General features: G+C 42.9%; 1 protein-coding gene across 1 annotated transcript in view; it reads left to right on the forward strand.

Annotated features, from left to right (window-relative positions):
- The window catches only part of Agbl1 (ATP/GTP binding protein like 1), a 791956-nt gene that overhangs the window by 105725 nt on the left and 665727 nt on the right, over positions 1-20504 (forward strand). The window lies entirely within an intron of this gene.

Genomic DNA, 20504 nt, shown 5'->3' on the forward strand with positions numbered 1-20504 from the left:
AATATAATAGACGGTATGATGCACTTGGGAGTGAAATCTTGGTTTAATGTTTTTATTCCTCCCCTCCTTACTGCTTCATATGTTTTAATTTGGCACCTTGGAAACCAGCTTCTTCAATGGTGATATTTGTTTCTCTATAGGGAGCCCAAGGCCTGTGGGTAATAGGTGAACTTTAATAAAACTTATAAATAAATAAATAAAAATAAAAACACTCTTTCTCCACCAACCATACATCTCTGTCAACCAGAAGCATGGGGAAAAGTGAAAGCACATGATGTTTCCTTTTATAGACTGAAGAGAAAAATGAATCTTGAATTCGTTTGGTTGATTGGAACTTCATACTGTGTCCAAGTCTGCCTCAAACACCGCTTTAAACCACGGGGTAGACTGAAGGCAGGGAGAGCAGACTAGGCAGGGAAGAGAGGGGGTCTGTGGAGTTCCCAAGGTGGAAAGGTGTTTCTTGTGGGTTTTGGGGAGGGGCATTGATTCTTCAGAGTGGAATTATTCCAGGTTTAACCTCTTGATTCTCATTATGGCACATGGTATCACTCTCCACTCTAACACTTGGTGTTTGATGCAGCAGGGTAAGGGATGTGAAGGAAATGGACACTGTGCATTTGTTTAACCTATGAATACCATGCTTTGGGACAGTAGATTTCTCCTGAGTCCTTCCAGCCCAGTGTTGGCAATGGAAAACTTGGTGGTTCCTGGGAGGGGAGCCCTGAGAGCTAAGTAGAGCCATCTTACCTCCAACATACACACCCATTTAGCCCTTAAGCTTGAAGGTAGGATCCCTTTCATAATATGTACCTACAATGTGAAAAATCTGAAATTATTCTCATGTTCCTCAACTTTAGAGATAAGGATCATGGTATTTGGGAATAGGAGAAGACCATAGTTTGTATAAATATGAACAGATTCAGTCATAAATATGAACAGATTCAGTCACACACTGTGGCTAGGTTTTCTGCACACTGGCTGTGCTTCACAAGCCAAGTCTGCAGCGACCCAAGGCTTTCTAACTTATATTATTCTTTCGGAGCAGTGATTCTCAACCTCCCTAATGCTAAGATTCTTTAATACAGCTCCTTGTGTGTGTCAACTTCCAACCATAAAATTATTTCGCTGTTACTTCTTACATGTAATTTTGCTACTGTTATGAATTGTAATGTAAATCTCTATGTTTTCCAATGGTCTTAGGCGATTCCTATGAAGGGATTGTTTAATCCCCAAAGGGGTCACAACCCACTAGCTGGGAACCACTATTTTAGAGGTCGGCTCTGACTCATGTCCTCTGTAGAATCTTCCTTCGATCACTTGCTTAGGCACCGCTGCTCTCTGCTCCCACAGGCTTTCCTACCTCAGGACTGACTGCACTGTACTGAAGTTGTTTTGTCCTTGTCTCTCTACAGAAACTTTGAAGGGACAGGGTCATCTATATTGATCCGTGTGTGTCTTGTGGCGGCACAACAGAGCTGAAAGTACATATTTGTTGGTTACAGTTAATTGAATGATTTGTGATATTTACCCACACAAAATAGTGAGATTGCTCCTTACAACCTAAATCTAACAATCTATGCCTAGAACCAATGGTCTTAACATTTGTAGTTCTAATCTCTATTTACTTTACTAATAGACTGTTAGGGAACTGAAAGCCTGCTGTCTTCCACATATAAAGCAGGCTTTCCTGTCCCATTAGGAAGATACATGGAGTGATCTGCTAATTCTGCTGAGTTGTCCATATGAGTCTTTGCCTGGGTCTTTGGTTATTGATAGCATGAGACAGTTGGATCAGAGGCTCTCTAATGTTCTTTCTCACACTAAATACACAGCCTTCACTTCTATCAATCAGTCTTTTATCCTTGGCACCATTGGCATCCTGGATTCGATATTTCTTTCTTGTTCAGATCTGTTCTATGCATCATGGACTATTTAGTGACACCCCTGATCTCTATGTATTAGCACCTGGCATTGTGTTTAAATGTAACAACCCATCCCACCCTATGGGAATCAAAACTGCTTCCTTTTGAGAACCACCAATACCTGTTTCGGTACACACATGAGCTGAAATCTACCCAAAATTTCAAAGGATCCTTCCATACCTTTCTGGGCATTTTCATAAACATTTTCATCTTTCATAATTGATCTAAGATTCCCCAGCATCGAGCATCATTCATATGCATTCATAAGTGGTAAGAACTAATGGGAGACTATTATTATAAACAGTCACAAATTACTTGGAGGGGAACCTGCTGGGGAAGCTCTGGAAAGTCTTAGAATACGGAGGGTAGGTAGGTTTTATCATAAGTGGCCAATCTAATGTGCAGGTAGAAGGGTTCTGAGATCCTATATGAGCTCAGCACAAAGGAAGACTGTACTGAGATAGTAAAGTTAGGCTATGGGCTTGAAGAGCAAGCACAGCCTACCAAACAGTTGCCATCATTGGTTACTAGCCTAACCAAAGTATACATGGAATTGCATATCTGAAATTAGATGACACCAATCCAGGTAGGCTGGACTTCTGCAGGGCTTTGCGTGTCTTGGAAGTTTCTAGTCACATTATGATAAATCTTAACATGGAATGCCTTTTCACTTGAATTGCAGAGTGAGTTCCTATCAGTTGAACTTAAATGCAGGAAGTTAGATTCTGTCTAGAATTCAGACTGTGTGTGGCACATCTCTTCTGGAATGTTATTCAAACTTTAATCTACAAAGACATACTTCTTTCAGGTGTGAGCAATTCTGGCATTGATGTTTACTTGTCAGGGAGTATAAAAGTTGACAGTGGTAGTGGGTCTCAGTAACTACATCACAAACAGAGGACATTGCCCTGTTTAAATAAAACTACAATGAAACATTTACTGGTTGGGGGTAGTCAGTGTTCCTATGAGAGTCAATATTAGGCCAGGCTTAGGTATCTGAAGTCACCTATTTATTTGTGGCTGACTGGAGGTGATTCCCACTAGTGGTACAAAAAGCAGGACTCAAGAGTTTTGGGAGGTGTGGGGCCTGTCCACAGCAATGATCCAGGGAAAGGAGGGAAGTTTAGATCAGGTTAGGGAGAGTTTACTATTTTCCTTTGGCTCTCTCTGTGTCTCTCTCTGTCTCTCTGTCTCTCTCTCTCTCTCTCTCTCTCTCTCTCTGTCTCTCTCTCTCTCTCTCTCTTACCAGACAGAGGCTGTAGGAAAAGCCAGCACAGGAGATGTGCAAGAGAAATAAAGCAAAACAAGTCTCAAATCTTCCAATTCATGGGCAGGCAAATTGTGTTTAGAAATCAGGACTCTTGCCCAATTGTCTCAGCCATTTGACACTATAAAAAAAAAAACCAAATCATTGTGCATTCAAGAGTCCATTTGCTTCTGTCTTTTAGATTAGAATGACCTGATCTAAATTCCACATCGTTCCTCAAATCAGTTCTTCTCTATGCTTACACATGCACAAATTCTCCACCAAATGTTCCTGCACCAAGAACTTGCCCTTTTGTGTTTTATTCTATCCAAAAGCACTTAGCTTTTTTATTATCAAAATTTAATAAAGCCTTGATTAAGAAATCTCACTACTTCAATTGCTTGTGGTGCTTTTCTCTAACAAGCCCAAACAACATCTTGTTCTTTCCCTCCCTCCCTCCCTCTTTCTCTTGCGCACATGCTCCTTTTCTCCCTCCCTCCACCATGCTTCTGTTTCTCTCACTGCTTTCTCTGCCCTTCTCCCCCACTTCGTCTCTTGATGTCTTTGTCCCCACAGTTCTTCCCTCTTTCTTTTTGTGTCTTAACCTCCTCTCCATGCCCACTAACCATAAATGCATTTATGAAAAACTGTGACCCCAGAAGCAGCCGTTGAATGAGACGCAGCAATGGGATGGTAGTTGATTTGTGCTGGCCCCAGGGATGGATCTTCCAATAACGTCTGAGCATTAACCTTGCTGCCCGGATTTAAAGGTCATCATCCTGCAACAAGGAAACACCTTCTGGTCTGGTCCAGGCCCTAAATCTTACTAAGGGAATGAGGAGTCTACTTCATACATCTCTCCTACTCAGGAATTAGCATTAAGAGGACTCTGGAAGTTTGCAGAAGTTAGGGAATGGGAGGAGGCCAAGAAGTTAGCAGAGAAAGAAACGCAGAGAAGAACGGAGGGAGGGGAATATGAAAGAGAGCTAATGGAAAGTTTGGCAGGAAGATGAGACTTCTCACAGCCCTTCCTAGTTAGTGTTCTGTCTGTCTGATTCACAGGGGACAACCTGCAGCAGTGTTATTGCAGAGACTAGGAAGGAAGGGCAAACCTCATAAACACAGAGAGACCTAGCATGGCCAGACAGCCTCCTGCTCAGAATGAACAACTGCTGTGGCCTAGTGGCCAGCAGTGCAGACACTAGAGGACATGGTGGCCAGATGATTGCTCTACTTTCAAATGCCCAAGATGGGCCCATTTCAAGGTTTGCCACAGATGTTAGGAGTGCCAGCATCTCTTCAGAATGGATGTGTGTTTGAACATGGGTGACATTGTGGCCCCTTTGGTCAGGGGGCCATCTGCAAGTACCAGCAGATTGGTACAGCCTTCACTGGACTCATGCGCTTATCCATGTTTCTACATAGCCCGTGACCATCCCTCCGGGAGCACTGACCTGCCTTGACAACCCGCTACTCAGATTTTCCAGACATTGTGCTTCCTGTGTCTGTTTCTTAACGAAACTGAAGATGGTCAGAATGCCACAGCTATAAAACCCTGAGTTTTCCTTGTATTTCTTCAGACATTTGTCTTTTATTCTCTCTCCCTGTATGCGTATGTGTGTGTGTGTGTGTATGTATGTGTGTGTGTGTGTGTGTGTATGTATGTGTGTGTACACTTGTGTGAGTTCACTTGTTTGTGGAGACTAGAGATCTACTTCAGAAGCTATTCCTCAGTCACTTTCCATCTTGTTTTTTGAAAGAGTCTCTTACTCAACCTGGAGCTTGCCATGTAGGCTAGGTAGCTGGCCGGTGAGCCCCAGGGATCTGTTAGTCTCTACCTTCCCAGGATTGGGATTACAAGCATGTTCATAACCATACCTGGCATTCTTGTGTGGCTTCTGGGGATTGAACTGGACTTAGGTCCTCATACTTGCACAATAAGCACTTTACCAACCAACCCAATCATTATTTATATTCTGATTAATTTATAGCAATGTCTCTATTTATTATGCACAGTGTGATGTGAAATGTGACATGTGGCGGAATGGCCAGGAAGAGTGAAGAAAGCTTTTCCTTTTCCTCTACCCTCCTCCTGCTCCCCTAGAACAGTCTCCTTTAGAGAAGGCTGGTCTGGAACTTACTGTGTATGACCTAGACTAAACTTGAAGTCTTGGTCCTCATTCCTCAGCCTCTTAGTGTGCAGATAACAGGCATGGCCCATCAGTGCTTTGCCAAACATGTGCATTTGCCGAGTAGAGAGCTTAACCATGTCTATCTAGCTCTTATGGTAATTTAGGGGCGTTTCTAGAAACATATGGCCCCAGAACGCCCTGGAAACTCTTGATTTTACGTGTCCTTCTCATTCCCACAGAAGAAAACTAAGGAGCAGGCAGAAGAGGTGAGACGTGCCAAGCTCTGGCGGCCAGTGCACAGGACTCTTCTTAGATCTGGGCACACATGCCTCTGCCAGGGGATGTCTGAGTACCACCCACTTAATCCATTACAGTGTAGAGTAGTTCTCAGCCTTCCTAATGATGACACCCTTTCATAGAGTGCCTGCCTCATGTTATGGTGACCCCCAGTCATAAAAGCATTTCATTGCTACTTCATGACTGTAATTTTGCTCCTGTTATGAACCATAATGTATATATTTGATTATCCAGGAAAACTGATGCATGATCCCCGAGAGGGTCATGACCCACAGGTTGAGAGCCACTGCTTTGCACAGAATGGAGCTGGCCCTTGTGTGATCAATGGTTGCGTGCTTTTGCAGATACACATGTATAACTTTTGTTCTTGGAGCCCTCCCGAGGAGTTAGGCTTCTTAGTACATCTTTATACCTCACATGGGGCCACACCAGAGGCTCTGCTAATGATTAATGTTGAATGAGGGGGAGCCCAGTTTCCTAGAACTTGTTTACACTGTACCTCAGTGCTTGTGGTATGTTCATAAACCTGATATCCTATGACTTCTGGGGAAGCATGCAATATATTTTACTGATGAGCTAAAAATCTCCTTCAAAGAATATTGACTTTTTTAATGTATACATTTGTCACACAGGGATGGACTGTTGCTACAATTGGCTTCACATGAAGTCAGCATAGCAAGCTACATCCAGCACAAGGTTGGCTTAAAATGACAACCCTTGTATTATATCCACCATTAACTGAGTTCTAAGTATGTCCAGTCCTGTAGATACATTTAACCTGACAAGGAGTTTTTTTTGGCCATCCTCATCTTACAGGTGGGGGTAACTGAAGTTTGGAAGGCTTAAATAATTTATCCAGCTAGCAGGCTCAGGGTTCATCTGGCAGTGAGCCAAGCCCTAGGTTGCACCAGGAAGAGGTTCAAGAGCCTGGGTCTGCTTAGCCCAAAGAAGGCACAAGAAAGGAAGCCAAGTAAATATTTTCCAAGTATCAAAGGGACTATTTTGGAAGATCATGTGTGACTTAAGTCAGAAACATTACACGGTCCACTCCACATAACATTTGAGTGGGGCCCAGTGAGAGACGTCGAAACCCCAGTGTGCGTGCGTGTGAGGGGCCCATGTCATCTGCTTGGAGGGTGACCATCAGGCAAGGCAGATGAATGAGGGCGTGAGATACTGGGGCCAGCAGGAACTAGGAAGATCACTGGCTCCTGCTATGTCGTGCCACATACAATTTGGCATATTCCTTTTTTATTTTCTTGGCTCAAAGTCCAGCCTTCTCTGCCAAATACTTACGTATTTTGCATAAGTACATCAAGTATTTTAAAAATAAGTTAAAAGGTTGCGACCAGCCCTGCTGTCCCTTTTCCTCCTCCTCCTCCACCCCCAGTCTGACACTGTTGTGTGGGCTGAGTTGCAGACAGTGGCTCCTGTAGTTCCTCTTCCTGCCATGTGGTGGGGCTGTTCTTCTAGTTATCCCCACTATTACCAGTCCAATATTTATTTTCAGTGAGTAATTTGTTTATCGGGAGGTTATTTTAATCTAATTTTCGCCATATTTGCTAGTGCACACTATCTGTGCCTCCCAGCGTTAGCAGCTTGCATGTCTTGAAGGGAATTAGCTGAAGATGGTCTCAGAGGCATTTGCGCAGCCATTATTTAAGGGAGGTGGGAGGAGGCCGGGTGAGTGGAGCCTGGGGTTAGAACAGCGGATGGAATTTGTTGCCTTCCTGGTGGTGTTAGCATGATTGAGCAGGATTGACCGAGGGCGGGGGAGTCCGAGTAGCTTTTCACAGGCTGTCTCTGCTTGACAGCAGCAAGGCTGGCAGTTAGGGTCGCTAGTCTCCTAGAACATTGTGACAACTTGTAAAGGTCCTAGATTAGTCTGGAAGGACAACAGTCCTCTAGTTCTGCACCCTCAGCAGGCGTCCCTCCTCCCATTTGATGGCATTTTAATGAACTGCTATTGTAAGCCCTCTGTAAGCTGGGGAGTGGGAGAGGTTGGAAAGAGAGTGGCTGCTTACCAGAACACCCACAGCAAGAAGTGATGCCTATGATGATTAGTAAACTTGCTGGGCACTTTGCTCACGTGCCATTGAGGTCTTTGTCCTCATTTATATAATAATCATATTAAGGTGCCCGTTTTATGTGCCAGGAAGATGTAGCTAGCAGAAAATAAAGACTTGCTGTGACTCCACAAACAATACAAGGAAAGCAAAATTCTACCTCAGTTGTGACTGCTTCCAAAGCACCCTGTGCTCATATTTCTGCCAACCTTCAGCTGGAGCCAGGAACCTGGGACAGCCATAGATTGACTATTCTATCTAACGTGGCCTTTGGCATTGCACTTGAGTTCAGGTTGGTTTTCTGCAAGAGGGTGGGGGTGGGGGTGGTGGGTTGAGCCTCTCTGGAACAGAATTTTTTTTTTTTTTTTTGTTAAAGCTTAAGCATAAATGGCACATGCGCAACAGACACAAAGGAAGCACAGGTGGAGACCCCAGTTAATAACAGCTTGGCTTTTCCATTGCTTCCCGACTCTTGACAGACCCCGAGAAGCTTCCAGAGGAGTTTCTGGGGGTCTGGAAGAAATCAACGTTGAAAACTTACGAATGAGTGTCTGTGTGGAGTCTTTGGGGGCTTGATCTGTTGTCTGAGATTACAGCTAAAAGATGGAGTGACATGATGCTTCCTGTGGGGTGGCTGGAAAAGTGTGCCACATTTCTCTAAGCAGTGGCCATTAAAAAAAAGAAAGAAAGAAAAGAAAAAGCTAGTGAAATTTGACCCAGAGAAATCCAGACTCTTGTATTTGTCATCAAGCCTCCATTCAGTCATCTTGGAGCCTCTTAGGACTAATGGGCCTGATTAAGCAATTGAACTGAACCTGAGATATTGAGGACAGTGGAGCTGTACTAGATCCCCTTCCTGTGATGGTCAAACTCTTCAGAGGTGACTATCTTGGGTCTTAACAGAGCTGTAGATAGTGTTGATGACGATGGTCCTGCTTGATGCAAAACTTGGCTACAAATTATGATTGCCAGGTAGTTGTTAACTAGGGTCTGTTCTTACACACAGGCAGAGTGCTATCTTTTACTACCTCTATCTCCAAGGCTTTCCCTGTATCCTAGCATTTGCCTGCAAGTTTGGGTAATAGTGCTCTTTTGAAAAGACTGTTAAAGTGTCTAAGGTTTCACATCATGGATGAAGAGGGCATGAATTTGATATAATTATGTAACACAATCTCCATAAGGGCAAGACATGGTAGAGAACAGTGTTTACATAGTAGTCATAATGTCTGCCCTCATGATACTGTGGGGTCAAACTGTAACATCCATGGGACATAGCTATCAAGGTAGGCAGGACCATTCCCTTTAAGAAACAGTGAGTAACACAGAAATAGGTGATGTACCAGGAATGGGAGCAGGGCACTGGATTTTGTTAAAAGTCAATGTTAGTTTATTATTCCTGCCGCTGGAGGCTTCAGGAGTTGATGATCAGATTTAAATTAGTTTCCTAAGATCTGTCCCCTGCATTGAATGACACCTGGTTGCTTTTCCTGTCCATCTTCCCTGTAGAAGCCTTTTCTGGGAAAGGGCTCACAGAAAATAGTTTAGAGTTTGTGGACCACACAGTTTCTGTAATAGCTGTTTCTCTTTGCCCTGAGAGGGCAGAGCAGCTATAGGAAGCACATAAAGGAATAGCTATGACTGTGTCCCCATAAAACTTTATAAAACAGGCTGTGGGCAGTGTGCTGACCCCTGCTTTAGAAGGAGTGAGCCTCAGCCCTGGGGACTATATTCCATTAATCCTTATTTCTTAAGCCATCAACTCTAATGTATTTTATACCGCAGACATTCAGAGCAAGTTATTTGAATAAGCAAAGGAATGAATAAACACACAAATACGTGCAAATCTGGTCCCCTTCAGTCCATCAATATCCACTTACTTTGTTTTCATTTTGGGCACTCAGGAGTTAACACTCAGGGCTGTAGAGTTGTAAACCCTTTAGATTTTAGAACTTGTATCATTCCGGCATTATTGATGGCTGGCTGTGGGTTGACAAAGATAAAGTCTCACAAAGATTTAAAGGGATAGACAAAAAGATAAACATTCCCCAGCTCTAGAGGCACATGACTGCTTCCTCACCACATCTGGGATTGACTGTATGATTATTTATTTGTGTCAAGATGCATATCAACTCTTTCCTACAGCTTCTAGAAGTAGCAGGTTACAAAGCATCTTTTCATATATTACCTCATCTAATGCCCGAAACAGTCCTATAAGACAGGTAAATATTTAACAATTCTACGACAGTGACTTTCAATGTGATTGATTTTGCCCCTGAAGGAACATTTATTGAGGCTGAGGACATTGTAAGTATCATATCTGCAGGAGGGTTGCTCCTGGAAGCTATGGAATAGAGACAAAATTTGCTACTGACATCCTACAATGCTTAGGATGGTCCCCTTACAATAAGTAATATCCAGATCCAGATGCCTACAATGGAGGGTTGAGAAAGTCTTGCTCTCTTGAGGTTCAGAGAGGTTAGCCAAGCTCCTCATAGCTGCATAATATGCACTGGGTATGTTGGGAATAAAATATATCCATTCATTTTATTCCATAAGTTTTCAAATCCATTTTTTAAGTAAATGATTTTCAATGAAATATTGGCAGAGATGTGTATATAAATGGATGGCAGGGAGGGTTAGAGATGCCACTCAACCTCTCCCTTAGTTCCTGTTCATAATCCCAGACCTCTCCTGGAACCTTATTCCTTCCACATTTCCTGGAGCCATTACTGTCTGCCTTTTGGTGGCAATCTCTCTCTCTCTCTCTCTCTCTCTCTCTCTCTCTCTCTCTCTCAAGCTTCCATGTTGTGCTTTAGTAAGATGAGCTGTGCAAGAAGAGAGAATGGAGACATAGGGGTCTTGGAGGAGGTCATTGTTGGTATATTCCAGTTGATAGTCGAGAAAATGGAAATGTTGATAGTTTGGAGCTGAGTTCAAAGGAGCCTGCTGAAGGCTCAGGGACTTGGCATTTCATAGTGATGTGCTATTGGATGACAAGGCCAGAGGCAGAAGGCTAGATGTGTGTGCTCTTTGCTCCTCCTCACATACTAGAGTCTGGAGGTTCCATGAAGCATGGGCTAAATTACATGATGTCTATAAAACCACACAATTTGCTTTCTTGACGTCCACAGTACTCAACTACACTGTGGCCTGAAGCAGAAAGAGCCACAGCACACAAGGCTCTGTTTTCTTCCTTCCAGGTGTAAATCCTGACTGTCTTCTTCAGGTGTCCTCTGATGTGCTGGTAGTGGAAGCAGCCAAGTGAAGTGAGGGACAGAGTTTCCCACAGTGCCTCAGCAGGGGTAACAGTTATTCCTGGGGCTTGGTGAGCACCTTCTCATCCACTGAGAGAATAAACTCAAAGCCAAACTATGGATGCATGGGAATGTCCCTGATGCTTCAAGGCAAAGCTCCTCATTCTTTGGGTCTCTTTTGCAGAAATGCTAGAGACAAGTAATCATGAAGGGTGAGAAAACTCTGGCCTGACATCTTCCTTCATGTCTGTGTATCTCTCTGCAATGGCTCTCAACGTGTATGTGTTCTGATAACTTCTTCCCTCACTTTGCCCTGTGGCTTTAGCTCCCCTGACTTTTGTTATTTTTCCTCACTGAGTTTTGACAGGTCCCATTTACTATGCTCTCCAGATTTCAGTAATGTCCTAGTTGTAGGTTCTGCCTTGTAACTCCTTACAATGTGGGTCTCAGCCCCAGGTCCCCATCTGCAAAGTCTTCCCTGACCACATAGTCTAACATAGCTTCCCCACCAGTCCCTGGAAGATCCCTTCAGTTTCCACTGGCCACTTCTAGAAGTTTCTGTGAATGCTGGCACCTGCACCCCTCCACGGCCTTCACACTCAGGCATGTCCTGTGAGATCTGGGACTTCATGTTGTTTTTAGCTATGTTCCTAGGGACAGAAATAGTTCCTGGAACATATTGGCATATCACTGGTGCTAAATAAATGTTTGTTGAGTGAAGTAATACAGCACTCTAGGTGTGTGAGCATGATTTTAGTTGTTAATTTATTGCCTAAAGCAGCAGCAGGATTTGGTTTGGAAGGAAAAGATCTCTGTTTTTTTTGTGCATACAAAGTAAACCATCCAGGTTGCTGCCCATTGCTGGGAATAAATTGATTTTAGATATTTTCTAAAGTATCAATATGACAGTTTGATAATATTTTCTTGCACCAAGTGAAAGGTGCATCAATATCCACAGACCACTAAGAGTGAAAAAAAAATGCTGCCAACTGCAATAGACAGCATATTGGTAACACCTCCCCATTTGCAAAAACATGGAAGATATGTTTTAGAATTGAGAAAAGTATAAGTCAAGCCTGCCATTGTAGCTACTCAACAGGCTGTAGGAAGAGTGTGAGTTCAAAGCCTGGCAATTAGTGAGACCCTATCTCAATCAACCAATCAATCAATCAAATAAAAGTTTTTTAAAAAGTGATTAAATCACAGCTCAGTGGTATAGTTTGGGCCTGCCTTAGGTTCCAGCCCCAGAAACACACAAAAAAGAAAAAAAATCAATAAATTATGGTATGAGAATATTGATTTGTGGAATGTAGAATCAGAGGATCTTTGTTCTAGTGGCCTTTCTCTTGTGGAGTATATGTAGCATGGCTGCCAAGTGATCTGCACCAGGCAGTGAGCACAGAAGGAGGAGGAATGGAGGAATATCCTCCATTCTGCAGGGAGAGGCAGATCCTAACTGCAAGGCTTACCTGAGGGAAAACCTTCCTCTGATGTGGAACTATGTCATAGCAAGCTACTAAGAAGCACTTCAGATTTAAAAGAGAAGCATCTAGATTCAAAACCACTTGTAAAAACACTATGGGTGGCTCCTTCCCCATCTAAACCACTATTCCTGGAACTAAGAGAAAGTGTCCTTAAGTTTATAAAGGCAGGTGATAGGAAAACAAGATTTGCTTGAAACCAATACTCATTTTATGGGCAAGTTTAGTGAAATGTGTCTACATGACAGAGAAAGGAGCACCTGTAAATGAATTCGACGTCATCACTGTTGTCTGAGCAATGAATAATCAAGTGTGGTTTCCACTCCTGAGAGTGTTTAGCTATGTTTAAGTCTGCATCTCACTGCTGCTTCTCTGTGTAGGAGCCACACCTCTGCTGCAGCCACAGAGCAAGTGAATGAGTGAAGACAACTTTAGGCCTCTCCTTCTCAAAATCAGAGCACTCTGTGACATTCTGAACCCGACTTCTGGCCTGGCCTCACCTAGTTTCCCTCTGGATATTGGGAAGACACCCCCACCAACCCTCCAGACATTGCCTGAAGTGACATGAATAATTGTTGGCTACTTATTTGGGACCATGAACCTTCTTGAATTGGCTTCTTACTAGAACTGGGAGGAAACAGGTAGATGGGAGATGGGGAGGGAAACCTATTTCCTCTAAGAACCTTAGGCTTTATCTCCAGCAGTCTTCTAGAAACATTTTACAAGAAGTTTAGCTATACTGGGAAGAGTTCAATGTTTGTACTGGATGCAAGATTGGATGTTAACTGGGATATCAACGGTTTGGGGACAGCATAGGATGTCAGCTCTGTAGTCAGATGGCAGAGTCCACTAGTATCCTAGACATGCCATGTATAAGCTTGATGGACTTCAATAAGCCTTTCAACATCCCTCAGATTCTGCATCTTCATTTGTAAAGGGAGACACACAATGCTTAGCCTATAGCACTTCCATAAGACAAATGAGGTGATCCATGCAAAACGATTAGCTGATGTTCAGCACATAGGAAACATTCAGCAAATAAATAGTTCCCCTTGTACCTGGTATTACAGTGGGAAAACAGGCAGCTTATTGTCTTATAATGTGATTTCGAAGCCTTGGGAAAGGCTATTTTGTCCAGAAATATCTTCTAAATTGGCTCACTGAGAAACTCACCTAAACGATCTATGGCAAAGGTGCACACAGTACACATTTTAGGCAGGGACATCTTTATCTTGAGCCTCAGGATGTCTCAGAACTGGGAGTTCCAGGTGGGATATTGTGGGACTTGAGTGCTGTAGGTCAAAGTGCATGTTTCAGTGTGAAATCCTGATTGGAACTGAGCAAATTTTTTGATGTGATTATTTCTGGCTGGTAGAAAGTGAGGAGAAGGCTTGCAAGAAGACCTTGGAAGGTACAGTGTGTGGCTCACATTGCTATTAGGGTACACAATATATCACTACAACAGTAGAATTCAATGAGCCTTGCTAAGTGATTGTCTGCTCTGAGTTTTATTTCCCGAGAAGGAAGAGCTTACATGTGCTCAGGATACGGACTTTCAGGAAGTTTCTGAACAAAGCATAGAGCCCTTTGATCTTTACAGGTTGGAATTTCCCAAATAGCATGGGAGAGTATACAGTGTAGCTGAACTCATCTTTCCACCTAGAAGTGTCAGAAGGCCTCCAATCTTCACATTTATTCTTATACACATATAACGCATTACACTCCAGAGTAGTAGTACTCCATTGGGTGTATGTACCACATTTTCTTAATCCACTATTCAATTGAGGGGCATCTAGGTTGTTTCCAGGTTCTGGCTATTAAGAATAATGCTGCTATGGACATAGTTGAGCATGTGTCCCTGTGGTATGATTGAGGTACTTTATAAAGAACTTACTTTATAAAGAGGAACTTACTTTATAAAGGTATAGGAAATGCCAGCTTGCTCCTAAGCATTCCATTCAGGAACCACATCCTTCACAGAATTCCCATTCTTTGAAAATTTTTAAAAAAGTGGCTAGTCTTCTCATGAAAGTCTGACTAAGAAACAATCATTTATAGCTGAATGTGGTTATGTAACATGGGGACAAACATCGATTATAATGCATAAGTGTATAAAATAAGGATATAATAATTAAGCATGCTTTCTGATTTTATGGACCTGCAAGTTGCTTCTGGGAAATCAGAAGACAATACTGTGGCACAAGCATATATAAAATGGAAATGTTCTATTTTCTTGTCAACTGAGAGCCAGAAATAAAGTTTTACTTTGAATGAGGAAAAAAAAAAGTAGCTGTAATGGTTTGAATATGAAATATCCTCACAGAATCAAGTGTTGGAGCCCAGGCACCCAGCTGGTAGTACTGTGTTGGAATGTTTGGAAAACTTTAGGAGGGGAGGCCTAGCTTGATGAAGTAGTTACTGGGGTCACATCTTTGGTGGCTGTCATGCCCTGCCCCTTCCTGAATCCTTCTGCTTGTTGTCTGTTATGGTGAGTTGACTGGCTCCCCACATAGTCTCTGCGGTGATTATTGGTCTTCTGTTGGCACCATTCCTGTGCTCTATGCCCGACTTCTCTTTAGAATGGAAATTTTAACACTGTGTCAATGTATTTTGGGAATATATAACTTGTTCTTTATCATATAGCTGGGGGCTGACACCTATGCATTTACCTTGAACCACACAGACCACCCTTGAATTAGGAGGGGAAGCAGAAGGGGGCACATTTTGACTGTAAATGCATTCAAAGCATAGTACTCAATAATGCAATCAAGATTATATAGCTAGGAAGTGGTACAGTCAATGCTCAACCCAAAAGCTATGTGACCCTGATGCTTGTGTTCTTGCATGGGTATTTCAAAAGGAATATACATGTTTGACATTTGCTACTTTGTTGTGCATGAGAACTGAGGGATTATTAGAATCCTAAACAGTGCTGGTCATATTGATGATGATGATTTTCACTGGCGGCAGGTATTGAACAGTTATTATGTGGCCAGCATTAGATGGCTTGCTTTATGGTATTATCCCAGTTAATTTTCTCAAATTAAGAATGAAGAAGCTCTTATTGGTTTTTGCCTTTCAGGTAAAAGACTAAACAGTAGAGGTGTGAAATAACAGGCTCACCATCACACAGCTAGAATTGGTAGAGCCCAGCCTTGTTCAGGACTCCAGGTAGACAGCTGGTAGAAAGCTAAGTGGTCTGCACTGGGATCAGGACCAGCAAAGCAGGGATGAATGCCTGTGGACGGCAAAGATGAGCTTAGTGGCTTCTACTGATCTGGTTGTCTCATTTCTTAATGTAGCTGTTATGGTGACACATGATCCTCTGCTGCCGAGTCCTCCATTTCCTTTGTGGAAGGACCTCACTCTACCTCTAAAGGAATGATCCAGTCCTGAGGTATGGGAATAAAGAACAGTGATGACAGACAGCTCCCTTTACCTTTGCCAAATAAGAAGGCAGAGCAGTGGGATGTTTGTGGATGTACTAATCTGGACTCTGAGCATTTCTCACAAGCAGCTGCTGGGATGCGCCAGATTCTCCAGGAGAAAGTCAATCCTTTGAGGCTGCAAGGTCTCTAGGCTTTCCTGTTTAGAAGACAAATATCTTTGTAAAGATGGTTCTGCTCACCATTGCCTTCAGGGGCTAGCTAGATAACTCACTTTTAAAGGAGATGGGGTAAGACAAAAGGTGAGGTGGTTGCTATGGTAACCTGCAGGTCTGCTTGCCCTGTGATTAAACATTGACAACATAGCACACACCAAAAGTCTACGGGCTACTAGTTTGTAGCTACAAATCACAAAATTATTGCCTCTTACTCTCCTAATTATTTAAATGTATTGTAGAATACGTTTGGAGTAAAAGTGTTAGAAGAATCTGAACAGGCAAACAGCATCACCAATACCCCTTCTTGTAGCTAAGTACCATTGATACTTTAGCATGTTTTTTTTTTTTCTGGTTTCTTCATATTTTTCTTTTTTACCTGAGTGCAAAAAACTGCACCAATGGATACCTCTCCTAAGCAAAATATTTGAACTTCAATTAAAAATGCTTTCACTAAAACTGAGATACCAAGTAAGGATTCCAGTAGAGCATGTTTCAGACTGAGAATTAGCTAAAAGTAAAGAAGACTCTGAGAGGACATAACCCGGAGAGGTGAGCGGAATACAGAAAGGTGAACTGGAGTGAAAATATGAATTAAGTCTCTGCTGTTCAGGGATCCTATAATGGAAAATGGGCCAAAGATCTTTAACTGTAGCTGGTGTGGCCAACCAAACCAGCAATGCCCAGGAAGCAGAAAGATACCAGGCCTTAGGATTTTCCTCTGTCTTTAAATCCTGCTCCCAACTTTCAATCTATGTACCTCATTTCAACTTTCTAGGAAATTAAGATGTGTGTGTGTGCGCGCGTGCGCATGCGCACGCACAATGCATAGACACACACACACACACACACACACACACACACACACACACACACACACAGTAGACATCCACTTCTCTAAAAAAAAAAATCTTAGGAAGAAGCCATTTATATAGTCAGACTACAGAAGAGCTGGTCTACTTGGAAGAGGGTTGAGGAGCTTAGAGTTCCCAGGATTCTGAACCCACCCAGAATTGTGTCTGAAAACTCACATTTTCTCCTGAATATTTTTCTGCTCTGAGAAGTGGTGTTTTTCTTTCCAATCTTCCAGGAACTCCTCTGAGCTGTTGATCCTAGCGACCCTCATTTTATTCTTTGGCTCTTCTCCACTTTTGCTTTTCCAAAGTTTGATGAATCTCCACTTGTCTGGTGTTAGATACATATTGACTTTTGCAAAACTTCCCAAACTATTCTCAGAGATTGATTGACTGATGTAGGGTCAGCAAAGAAGGGGGTTTAGTTGCTTCAGATGTTAGTAAACATGGCGGCTTGTTGGGGATTAACAGGAAAACCATGAATAAAATCATTGTTGTTTGAGAAGAGATTTTCCTCTCAGACAATTAAAGACCTTTTATCTCCATTACTCACTCCTTCTTACCCCAAATGAATAATGAATGAAGGTCATTAGGATGATGTATTATTGGTCTCATTGCCTTAGAATAGATAAAGACAAATGCCATCAACCTTTCACTGCATACAAGGGCCCTGTGTCCAACATTTGCCATTTCTGGCACTTTTCAAGAGAAATACTTTCCTTGAACACCTCCTTGTTAGTCCCCAATTTTCTTTTAAACATTAGATATCAGATAGACTGGAACCTCATTTAGGCAGCAAAGAATTCTAGCACTATGTGGCCGAGATCATCCAAATAAAAAAATACTTTCGTTACAAAGGAATAATTTGTTAAAGGAAGCATTGGAAGAGCTTTAAATCTTTCACAAACATATCACCAGGCATAAATCTTATCACTCCCAATTCAGGGTCATGGCTGCATGGAATGCTATAAAAAGAAAAACCAAAATAAATTCAACTCCTCACCGGGGTCAAAACTCTCAGGGGTGCTAAGTGAAGGCCTGCAACTTAAAATGTTATAAACAAGCAAAATAAAAGATCTGTTAATGTTATGAGAAAAAAACCTCCATGGAATGCAGTGGTGAATTTCCATGTTGTTTTTTACACTGGTGTGCACTTACATGGTCTTGTGGAAAAATAATACTTGAAGCTGTAATTCTGCTCTTTTGATTACAGCTCAGGGGAGCTCTCTCACACACATTTGGCTAGAAGCACATACTGTCTCATAAACCAGCATGAGTGGTTCATATAATGGAGCCATGTAGCCTCGAGAGAAGGGCAGGATTTGAACATCTGTGGCAGAGTCACAGAGTCAGTCCTTTAGAGCCCCACAGCATGCCTCATTTAGTTTGTACACACTCTAAGGTCCACACTCCTCTGATCGGGTTGACACTCCCACACGCATTGATTCACCCTGTAGCCCAGGGAAGTTAATCTGAAGAACAGCATGGACTAACTGTTGACAGAGGTATCTTGGACTGTTCTTGGCCGTGTGTTTCTTCAGAGACAATTGACAAGTTATCTTGATAGATAGATCCACATAATAGTCTCTGTGGAGTTCTCCAGGAAAACTGAGCTGAGACAGAGAGATCACGATGTGGAGAAGGGGAAGGCAGAACTCTGTTAAACTTCTATCAGATGTGGATGGGCAGTCCCAGAGGATAACCCTTTAGGGTGGACTTCTAGCCTTGGCCTGAACATCATCAGAGCGGCTTGCTCTTCTCCTACAGCCCATCTTGGTGTTTAATAGTGAGTTCCCTTCTTGTTCCGAGCCCGGCCTTCTGCTTTAATTTCTTTGTAGTTTGGTCTTATAATCCTTCAGTCTAGAGGAGCCATAAGCTAAGACAGCCATTCACAAGGACAGTGCTGACAAAGGGGAGGTTCGGTTTGGTGTGTTGAACAGAAGATACAACAGAACTGCTGTGGGATGTTCTGTATGTTAAATGTGTTGCTCTGACTGGTTAATAAATAAAACACTGGCCAGTAGCCAGGCAGGAAGTATAGGCAGGACAAGCAGAGAGGAGAATGCTGGGAGGTGGAAGGCTGAGGCAGAGAGACGCTGCCAGCTGCTGCCATGAAAAGCCAGATGCAAGGTGCCAGTAAGCCACGAGCCATGTGGCAACTTACAGACTAATAGATATGGGTTAGTTTAAGATAGAAGAACTAGATAGCAAGAATCCTGCCAGGGCCATACAGTTTGTAAGCAATATGAGTCTCTATATGTTTACTTGGTTTAGTCTGAGTGGCTGCAGGACTGGTGGGTGAGAGAGAATTGTCCTGACCATGGGCTAGGCAGGACTGGAGAAAACTTCAGCTACACAGAACCACATACAAGTTGTTACAGCAACAGTCATCCGTTTCAGGCCCAGAGAAAAGTGGCATGTCCATAGGTGCTAAAAAGGAATCTGGGCTAAGGACAGGTCCGGGTCCCACAGCCTGGGGGCCTCCCAAACAGTTCAGGCTATTCAATTGTCTCACTTATCCAGAGGGTCTGATCCAGCTGGGGGCTCCACAGCTTTTGGCTCATAATTCATGTGCTTCCATTTGATTGGCTATTTGTCCCTGTGCTTTCCCAATCTTGGTCTCAACAATTCACACTCTTACAGTCAGTCCCTCCTCTTTCTCGACAATTGGACTCCTGGAGCTCCACCTGGGAGCTGGCTGTTTGGAACCTTGGGCTTACACAGGGACACTTTGCTCAGCCTGGAAGGAGGGGACTGGACCTGCCTGTACTGAATCCACCAGGTTGAGCTGAATCCCCAGGGGAGTCTTGGCCCTGGAGGAGATGGGAATGCAGGGGGGGGAGCTGAGGGGGAAGTAGGGGTGGGTGCGGGAGGGGGGAGGACAGGGGAACCCATGGCTGATGTGTAAAATTAAAAAACAAAGATACTAAAAAAAAAAAAGAAATAAAAAAAAAAGGAATCTGGGTGTGGCGGCAGGGAGTCAATGTGTGGTGGGAAGGGAGAATGTAAAGGGACCACACCTTCACTCAGGAACATGGTCCATTTAAGGGCTTGCCCATAGAGGTTGTGGACTGACTCCTTCAAAGGAGTATGGAGTGAGGAGAACTTACTTCTGTGACTTCGGTTTGTTCTTCAGATCTGACTGACAGTTAATGAAGTGCATGTTTAGGGTCCATGAGTTGGGGATCAAGTGCATCATATTGGAATCATTCTTGGAGAGGGGAAAATTTCACTAGGTCAGAGGTGATGTGTTATAATGAGGTTCCAAAATAAAGCAATGCCTGAAAGTGGATGATGACAAGGGTAATTATATTAACTGAACATGTGACCCTATGATTGCCCCTTAACTGGCCTCTCTACTCTGGAAAAAGCACCTAGCATGTCTCTTACTAGAGATAACCTTCAAGATGAGGAGTCTAATTTGATCTGTTCCCCAATTCAGCCTTTAGAAACACAGAGAAGAGTGGAAATATGAAAATACCCACTTCTTTCCTCCACCTCTTCTTTATCACCTTCCCTCCTTTTCTTTCTCACCTTTCCTCATCTCTCCCTTTCTCTTCCAACATTTCCTTTTGTCTAAGAATAACTTAAAGACATTCATATTTTCAATAGTGAATTTACAAAAAAGTAGGATATTTTACTGTATAACCT

The sequence above is a fragment of the Onychomys torridus genome, chromosome 1 (assembly GCF_903995425.1).
Source record: "Onychomys torridus chromosome 1, mOncTor1.1, whole genome shotgun sequence".
In the NCBI taxonomy this organism is placed as follows: domain Eukaryota; kingdom Metazoa; phylum Chordata; class Mammalia; order Rodentia; family Cricetidae; genus Onychomys; species Onychomys torridus.